The sequence below is a fragment of the Ambystoma mexicanum genome, chromosome 6p, assembly GCF_040938575.1.
Source record: "Ambystoma mexicanum isolate Mex_15411 chromosome 6p, UKY_AmexF1_1, whole genome shotgun sequence".
Lineage (NCBI taxonomy): Eukaryota > Metazoa > Chordata > Amphibia > Caudata > Ambystomatidae > Ambystoma > Ambystoma mexicanum.
The window spans coordinates 239,842,947-239,853,226 of NC_090935.1; the positions used below are offsets into that span (position 1 = coordinate 239,842,947).

The 10,280-nt window shown below is 43.3% G+C and overlaps 1 protein-coding gene across 1 annotated transcript in view; it reads right to left on the bottom strand.

Moving 5' to 3' along the window:
* Positions 1–7,739, bottom strand: part of ZBTB7C (zinc finger and BTB domain containing 7C) — a 984,162-nt gene extending 976,423 nt beyond the window's left edge. The window contains exon 1 of the mRNA XM_069626945.1: positions 7,353–7,739. The gene's annotated coding sequence lies outside the window, so the exon portion shown is untranslated. The remainder of the gene's footprint in view (positions 1–7,352) is intronic.
* Between the last annotated feature and the right edge of the window lie 2,541 nt (positions 7,740–10,280).

A 10,280-nucleotide genomic window follows, 5' to 3' on the forward strand; every position in this document is an offset into this window, starting at 1 on the left:
GCATTTTTGGTTCGGCCATTGACCTATTGCCAATCCGAGCCTGCCCACAACCCCAATCATGTAGGAACAATCATTTGTGGATTATTGTGTCTTCCCAAACAACCATTGTAAGGGAATGCCTCAGGGATGGGATGGCACACATTGCGGTGAAACGCAAAATGATGGTGGCCCCCTGCAGTGGGACACAGTAAAGGCTCCTCTCCAAATGTGTAGGTGTTTTTTAACAACCAGATATAAAGACAGCAGCAGTGTGCCTCAATGATAGTTCGCACATTCTAAATAGAATTGGCAGTTCATTGAATGTCTCTATTTTTAACACACATTTCATGAACAGATATTACAAGAATAGGAACTAATGCATTTAAAATAACAAGTGGCATTTGTGTTGTAAATCTGTTTCAACCAAAAAACGTGTTCTTACATTAAAAGAGAGCCAGAAATTAATAGTGGGTACATTTGGCTTAATGAGGCTGAGCAATGTCACTAGCAGCGTTTGGTGCCAGGTGGGCGGCCAGTTCCTGAAACGCACAGATAATTCTAAATGATTCAAGCCCATTTGCAGCTGGTGAATATTTTCAATGGATGGGAATTAACATAGGAGAGTTCAGGATTGTTCTCTCCCCAAGATGTTTCAAATGATGTGTTGAAATGGAGCATTTCAGAGAAATGGGAAAAAGCTGTACGATTTACAACTATTTCTGTTAGGTAAAACAGCAAAAGTTCCAGTATAGCCCGGCCAACAACAGTACACTGGATCATTTTAGGTATTTCCATGATGCCTTTTTCCACAATATATGCCAGCATTGACATTTTAAATCACTTTCTTGATGCTTCGTTCACAATATATGCCAGCACTGCCAAAGTAAATTACTTATGATGATGTGCCACAATATATGGCACCATTAGTAGTAGTAGTAAATTGTTCATTAAGTACAATAATCACATACACCCTTCCCTCGGTGGATGTGAGTACTAATCGAGTTTCAAATTAGCAGAATACTTGGGTGCATCCCTTCAGGATCTTCAAAACCTGCAGAAGCACCCAAGCTTGGATTTAATCTTCTATGGTCAGCCGTTCCAAAGATAAGTGTGTTTGAGCCATGTGAACAAATTGTTTCGACTGAAAGATCACAAGTAATGAGCCATTTTGTATTACTTGAAGCTTAAAAGATAGTTCTTTGGAAATACCAAAGTAAATAGACAAGCAGTACTGGGGTCTTTGAAGGGCCACTGCTTAAACTAGTATATCAAGATGTTTACTGTACAGGAAGGATTAGACCTGCTGACATTGCACAGGTGACAGTGTGCACTTTTTACAACTAGGACCACCTGAGGGGCAACCAACAACTGACTATAAAACAAGATGCAGATTTCTAACTACATCCACGGGTGATGGAGAACATCCAAGGTTGGAAGGCCAATGAAAAAGGAGTGGACATTCTGCAGGATATCCAAGAATCATTATATCAGTCTTATCTTCATTTAGGTGCAAACAATTCGGCCCAGGCAGACCTCAACATCCATCGCACCATAAGCTTCCCTGTGGAACTATGCAAGGATCTGGGACTAGTAGCATATAATTGACACTCAAAACCCCAGTTCTCTACCACTTGAACCAGTGGATGCATATAAACATTGAAAAGAAGAGGTGACGCAGCAAAACAAGTGGCTGCCATGTGAAAGAGAATGCCCCAGAAGTACCTGCTGCTCCCATTCATCAGCACAGCAGAACAAGTGGCTGCCATGTGAAAGAGAATGCCCCAGAAGTACCTGCTGCTCCCATTCATCAGCACAGCAGAACAAGTGGCTGCCATGTGAAAGAGAATGCCCCAGAAGTACCTGCTGCTCCCATTCATCAGCACAGCAGAACAAGTGGCTGCCATGTGAAAGAGAATGCCCCAGAAGTACCTGCTGCTCCCATTCATCAGCACAGCAGAACAAGTGGCTGCCATGTGAAAGAGAATGCCCCCAGAAGTACCTGCTGCTCCCATTCATCAGCACAGCAGAACAAGTGGCTGCCATGTGAAAGAGAATAACCCAGAAGTACCTGCTGCTCCCATTCATCAGCACAGCAGAACAAGTGGCTGCCATGTGAAAGAGAATGCCCCAGAAGTACCTGCTGCTCCCATTCATCAGCACAGCAGAACAAGTGGCTGCCATGTGAAAGAGAATGCCCCAGAAGTACCTGCTGCTCCCATTCATCAGCACAGCAGAACAAGTGGCTGCCATGTGAAAGAGAATGCCCCCAGAAGTACCTGCTGCTCCCATTCATCAGCACAGCAGAACAAGTGGCTGCCATGTGAAAGAGAATGCCCCAGAAGTACCTGCTGCTCCCATTCATCAGCTAAGACTCAAGCCAGGCTGAAGTGGTACCTATGATATTTATCAGAGTATTGAGATGCGGATTAAGATATTGTGGTCCACAGTGTCTAAAGTTGCTGACAAGTCCAAATGGATATTGGCAGCTGTATCATACCTATCCCTTAAAACTAATAGTTTTCACAAATAAATGATACGGTTGTCTCTGTACTACAAACTTGGAGCTTGCCAAATGTTTACCCGTTTCTAAATACTTGCATAATTGTATTGTAGCCTCTACTTCCATAGTTTTATTCAGGGAGGGGAGGTTATAGGCCTAACATGCACAGGATTGCAGAGTCCAAGTGTGCCTTTTCTAAAGCGCAGAGCCTAAGCCTTCTTTTAGCTGTCTGAGAGAACGGCTCTCTGAAAGGAGAGATTAATGATGTTTGATCAATCTTTGCAAGCAAAAAAAGATGTGGTCTTTAAATAATGTAGGCAGGAGACAGTCCATTGACATGCAGGGGGCTTTCAGCCCCCACACACCATTGTCGCAGCACATCACTTTCATGGAGCTGTGCTGACGATATATGCCAGAAATGCTATAGTAAATCACTTTTTATGAGGCTGCACCACACACACACACAATCACATTCTAAATCTCTTTCATGATACTGTGCCAACAATGTATGCCAGCATTGCCAGAATAAATCCCTTTCATGAAGCTGCACCCACAACATATGCCAACAATCATTCTGTAAATCACTTCGTTAATACCCACAAGAGCTGCCTTCATTATTAGTCTTTCACTTTCATAATACTGGTGGCGTCACACTTTCGCATCAAACAAAGCACATGCGACCTTTGCATAGACTCACTTACAAAAACACACCCGTACTCACACTAACATACATACAGACACATGCATAGATACTCACATGCAAGCAGGCACCTTCGTCCAAACCCTTCCCAATGCACACACATCCATTTGATGCATCCATACAAACACTTTTTGAATTTACTTTCACACATGTAATCTGTTGCTTCAGCAATCAAGTTCTCCGGTACCTCTGGGCTCAGGGGTGGCACGACCGGAAAGTGGAGGAACATGTTTGTTGTACGGTATGGGCGGGGCAACTCTTGGTTGCCTAGCAGCATCAACAAACTGACTGTAGTCTTCACTCTTTCGAAAACATGGATTTGGTCAAATCACCTACATCCGTAGTGCCCACTTAGCAGATCATTCCTGCGCACAGTTTAAAAAAAATGTGTTTTATTGAATGATGGCCAGCAGCGCAATCACTGGGTTGGCAGGGGGTAGGATGGTGCACGTTTGCCCACACTTGGCTCTGCCACTGAGACTGAGGGGGACGCCACCTGATCATAGAGATCACAAGCCCCTGAAGTATGGGCACCCCCTACTTCAGGCGCTTGTGTCCCCGGCCACACATCATCCTCAGTCACCACTTGGATAGGGATTCCACTCACTGCAGGATTGCCAGGTATTGGGTTTGAAGACCGCCATGCAGTGTTATCGCGTGTACTCAATGCTCTGAGAATACTGCACGTACTGAGTGCCGAGAGAAGTCGGGAAATGGCCTGTTGGTGTTTATTTTGGCATTCAGAATGCGTGTAATTGCGCCGACCTAGTTCGGAGAAGTCTAATACCCATTTACAAAATACATTACCTGATAGAGTGCTAAGGCTCAGCAGCATGACATGACTTCATGCATGGAGGAGGCGAGACTGTGGTGACCCACGGAAGTTACTCAGATCTTTAGTTGGAAGATACCACGCATGGCTATGCTGGAACTCTCATGGATCACCAGAATGTGCAAAGGCAGGGGAAACCACAAGGCAATGCCAGGTGGGCACGCTAGCCTGAAACAATTGAGGCAGGATAAGCAATTCTAAAGGGTCAAGGAGCAATGCTGTGTCTTCCGGTAGATCCAATCCAGCAACCCCAGCTCTCCCATTAGATTGAATCCACTATGTAAGGGGTACACAACCTTGCTTTTATGAGATCTGTGCACAACTTCTAGACTCAGAGAAAAATCTGGCAGGGTCAGCATCACCCTTCATCCTTTGATTGCCGATGCTTTCGGTGTGATTAGATTGGGTATTAATAACATCTTCTACTCCAGCACATAGAAGCTGGAGGAATCTGGCATGAAGCACTATATAAAAATACAAATTATATTACTTGACGTTGTTACATTACATGTCTCTGGAAGTTAAAAACAAGCAACCTCACCCGCAGCACTATCCAATGGAGAGAGATACAGTACATCACCTTGAAATACCGTTTATTATTACCCTTGGACTGTTCATTTAACTTCTCATTGGACAATCTGTGTGCGCAACAATTCTCTAAAGTCAGAAGATTGCTCCGAGCCCGAGATTCCAAAGCTACTGTCGGTGCAGACCGTAACCCACACACAACTCCTTGTATAACCCAGGTGGATTCATCTATCAACTTCTCCATACTTATATTAATATTATAACAATCAAAACGACACAGGCTATAACAGCTTTATAGACCACACCCTTGGGTCGCACCAAGCCTTATGTAGCTGTAACATCAGTAGTCAAAACAATGATTTCACCCAGGCTGATCTGTAATAATGATTACTCTCTAATTATTTATATTTTATACAAACAAGAAAGTCAGACGTGGCCTATAATAGCATGGTTATAGGTCAAATGCTCGAATGCATTTGAGCGAATGACAATATGCTCGAGTCAATTTGACTGAAAAAAAGGGTCGAATTTTTTTTTGTTTGTTTGTTTTTTGGGGGGGTCCCCCCCAAACACCTGTTTTTGGTGTTAAAACACCTTTTCTTTATTTATACTAGAGCAACAAAAAAAATATATACTTTTTTTTTAAAAAATTCGACCTTTTTGTTTTTGGTCAAATTGACTCGAGCATTTTGTCATTCGATCAAATCCATTCGAACATTTGACCGGACACCTAATAGCTTTATAGATTTCACCCTTTGGCTGTACCAGGCAGTATGGCATGTACCTGTAAACCTTGTTAAACGACCCCACTGCGCTCTGGCCTGCAATTCGGTCTGCAGGACCCTGTTGGGCCCATTAAAAAGGTCTATAAAGCCTAATAAGCATGTGAGTGTCCTTATTGAACTCCTCTCAGACAAGTAGAATGATCAGAATGAAGTCAATAACTACTGGTATTGACTGCATTCAAAACATTAAGGCTTCAGAAGCAGACAGGGAAAGGCATACAGTGTGTCTCTGCATTCAGGAAACAGCAATGCAATTTCCCTAAAGGATTTCTTTCAACTAGACTTGAGGAGGATTTGTTTGGTTCCATGTCTTAAAATTGCGGCAAAAATGGCTGTGGATACAAAATATTGCAGCAAAAATGCTGTGGTTTTGCCACCACAATCATGTAAAGGATTCGGGGGACACCCCCGCATCCCGTGGACCCATTATACCATTTAAGGGGAGCGGGGAACACCCCTGCAACCACCGCTCCCCTTAAATGGTGTAATGGGATACACCTTTATCGGGTCAAACCACAGCATTTCTTTCGCTATTTTTTTACCGGCAACATTTTTGCTGTGATTTTACTACCAGATACCATATGTTTTCACTATGCAAATGTGAAGCAAAAATGCTAAAAGAAGGAAAAATGCATTCACTTTCACAGGAAATATTTACTTTTACATTATTCATGCTCAAATATGCTGAAACAGTTCCAGTTCAACCAAGCTCACAATTAAAATGTGTATCTTATAAATTCAACCTTGTAATTTAAATATTACAATAGAAAACCACATTTAATCTAATACGTTTTATCTACTATACACAGTAATAAAATAACGGTTCAACTTCAGCACTACAGCTGCAAGCAGAGCCGGCCTGAGGGCGGGCGGGCTGGGCGGCCTCCCGGGGCGTCATGCCATTAGACCCATTGCACGCCAGCTCGGGCGGGATAAGGCATGGCAGGAGCTCAATTGAAATCAAATCCGCTGAGCAACCCCGGTTCGAATCCTGATCCCGGGCTTAGAAATCAGTCGCTGGTATTAAGTGCGTTATAAGTGAACAATAAAATAAAAGATGTAATAGACCTGTGGCCCACGGGAGTGGCCGTTATCACTTTGGTTAGTGACTCTTCTCCAATTTATGGAACTTAGCTTCGCAACGGAAAGTAATTTATGAGGGAGGGGGCAATTATCCCAACTCAATGACCCTTCCCTCGGTGCATGTGGGTATAATATTTTAACACAAACCTCCTTGGTAAAATAAAAACCTTCCTTAATCCATTCATATCAAGCCTATAAAAAGCAGTGAGAAATCTGTCCTCGCGGTTAGAAAAACTCGCCTCCTTAAACTTGGAGCCAAGAGTTTGCCAGCGAGATGCTCGCGAGCCCGGGAAGTGCGGGCCTTCTGGCGGATAATTAAAGCCTCCATGTGCTGCCGGGAATTAATGAGAACTTGGAAAAAGGTGCCTTTGGAAGCGCACTGCGATGGTATGTCACCCGGGCGCGCAGGAACATGTTACACCCCCGCCCCCTCACATTTCACACCCACCGATCAGACAAATCGTCTGAGCAAAAGGAACTAAAGCACAACCTATCCCAATTCTAAAAGACAGGGGGCGAGAGGAGGGGATGGAAGGGGTACAACGGGGTCCGCCAGCCACTTCACAGCAAAACACAACGGAAGGGGGCATAGAAACAGACACGGTATTTTCATGTTTAGATATTTTTTATGACGATGTTTTGGCGTTAAGATGTTTTTCTTAAAATAAATATTCTGGTATATGGTTACTATGTATCATAATTCACATAATCTGATGAAAATCCAGCAAAAATTGGGTTCAGTTATGGGTTACAGGGACTGTCATTTTAACTTCCCGTTTCGCTGTGCAATAAATAGCAGGTAGGCAGATATAACATGTCACAATAGGACGTATTCCAATAACAAAACTCGTGGCATTTTGCAGACAGCTGATGAGGATCTCATACTTCTTCAAGGGGTCTTTTAACACAACGAGTGATAAACAAAAAAATAAAAAAGGAACATACCCCAGGCAATCTGCTTCAGAATGGTCACCGTCAGAAATCAAGCAGTGCACACCTGCAGAAGCTCCGGGAATCAGACAGCAGCATCACTCCCCCCCCGTGGATGCGAAGCCCGGCTAGGAGGCGAGATGCAGGCAGCCCGTAGTCAGCGCAGCATCCTGCAGACGCGCCACACAGAGAGCAACTTCCACGCGGTAGGTAGACGGGAACGCTGAGCACTCACGCGGAGGCGACGCTGCCCCCGGCCGCGGGGCTGCCAGAATGTGGACGCGCATGGACGGGCCGACACGTAGGCAAGGCAGGTCTGTCTGGACGCTTGGGGGGGGGGGGGGGGGCACTGCCGGCGATACTCCGTTATTCCATGGCTCAGAGGCGGAAAATACATCCTCACATCTATCTCTGGCGAGGCGGCAGGGTGGAGCCAGGACGGAGCACCACCGCACAGCTCGCTGCAGCGGGCGGGCGCTTAAAGAAGCAGCGGCGTGACATTTCACGGGGTGAACGGGGGACAGGAAGGACACACGAGGAGAACTTTACCGAGAGACCAGTGCCTTTCCCTGCCTCTTGCTTTCAGACGCATCGCCGATGCTTAATAACTTTAAGGCGCCTATAGTGAAAAGCTTCCCAATGGACTGGGTCCTTTACAGGAGGAACTCAGCGACCTTCTTCACTTTTGTGTCTTTTGAGACAATGTGTAATTTAATTCTGCTTATTTAATATAGCACGTCCTGGGTGGGTCACAGAGGGCCTGCAACCAGTAATTTGAACACTAGGAGAACAGTGTGTAGGTCTCTGACAGAAACAGGATTACAGAAGCCGAGTTCCTGTCGAAATGTATTGCAAACCTCCATTTAGGACAGAACACTGGGCCTCATCGTGAGTTGGGTGGAGCAGTAAAATGTGACAGTAACGCTATTAGTTCCGAATTTACCGCTCCGCCCAATCTCAAGTTGAGCGCAAAGTGGAAGTTTTACCTCCAACTTTTTGCTGGAGGTAAAAATCTCCCCTTTCTGCCTGTTTTCGGCACTATTAGCACAGCGCTAATTGCGAAAGCTCTAATAGCGCCAAGAAACCCCATTGGGTCGGACCCAATGGGAATGGGGATTTGTTTCCCCACCGCAATCCAGCGCAAATTGCACCGGACAAAGTTGCAGTAACGCTAATAGAGTGGGGCGGTATCCCGGCACAATTACTGCCAGGATAACACCCAGGATGTGATGGAGCCCAGCGTCTACAGACCGTCTGTTCTTTTGTTTCCGTTTTTGTATTTGTATTTGTATTTTGTTTATTTGTATAGTGCGCCTGGGCCAAAGGCACCTGAGCGCATTTCTTAAGGTTTTCCTACTTCATTACGTTACACACGTTTACAATACGAGGCATAGAAAAAGTGATTTGGCCAAAACCACATCATTTTTGTCAAGTGAAGAAGCAAGAATTACCAAACAGGTTTCTAGGTTGCTAGTTCTGCAGTTTAGCCGCTAGATCACATCATAAGACTTTACAGGGAATTTGACTGCATGAACTTCTTTAGATATAGAAAGTTAACAGTAATTTTATTCCTAACTCCTGTTAAGCTAAGCCTCATTACCGTTCATAAAAACCTTTCACTTTTCCAATGGAAGATAACACATGTAGTCTTACTTTAATTTCGTTAGATGTTGTTCATTGCCCTTCCAATCATTAATTCATTAGATATCTACTTGGTGCTTCTGATGAACATTACTTTTTACTCATGTTACACAGTAGGTAGAGTTCATGTTGTTGCCATTTCACTGAAACAACAAGGTCTGTATGGTTTACAGCCTCCAGAAATCATACTTTAGGTGTGAGGGGGACATAGAGGACGACAGGGACAATAAAGGCAATGACACACCTGTGCTTGTGTTTATACACTTTTAGACTGGACTGAATGAAGAGGCATTTCCAAAATGCAAGACCAGATTCCCTGATATAAATAGGAGCTTGTGCAGAGATTGAAGACAAAGTTTATCCGATAGATCTGCCTGAGGCCAGTCAGTGTCCATATGGTTCTAGGCCTTTGAAAGATAAGCAAAAAGGGAGTCCCTCTGATCCCAGATTATTTTGACATTTTTCCTGAGAATTATTTAAATCCAAGGTAGCATTACACATATTTTGAGAACCCTGTTTAAATGTTATACCACTGAAAATGGGAACATAGAGCAAGATGTATGTGTTTTGTGATTTATGATTAAAATTGGAACCCTAGGTAGCTTAATCATAAAATGGCTTTTCTCCTGCAATTTGGAATCTCAGGAAGCCTACTCATCCCAAATTGAATTGTAGAATGACACGTCATTTGTTTGGTGTCTGCCGTAGTCAATAAAGTAATTGAAATCTATTTCCTAATGAACACATGGAACTGGGGTGTTGTGAGGGTCAACCTGATTCCTTGAAAATAGTGAGAGTTTGTCTCTGGATTCCAAAAGCAACACAAATCCTGAGAAACACAAGCCTTTACATGCATTTGCAATAAATACAACATCGTACAAGAGACAACCTAGCAGCAGTTATATACAAACTAGGAACCAATATTTTGTCATAGATAGTATCCAACATTTTAGATTGATCTAAGGCTGAGAAATTGAGAACCACATTGTAATGTAATTGTAATGTAAGCATGCTTCTCTAATATTTGTTTATTGTTTTATTGAAAATTAAGTACATTATTTTGATCAACACTTAATTGTTAGAAACTTTTCACAATTTTATTGCAGGGTGGATATGCATTTAAATTAGACATAATTCCCTAGTGTAGAATGTTTGAATTAATATTTGGAAAACCATCAATGCCAATTTGTGCGTCTACATATAGTAAAGTAATTGAGGAAATTGTCTAGAATAGTCATTCATATTTCATCATTTGTTTTGTAAATTTTATTTTGGTATCATTTAGTGATAAAATATAGCAAT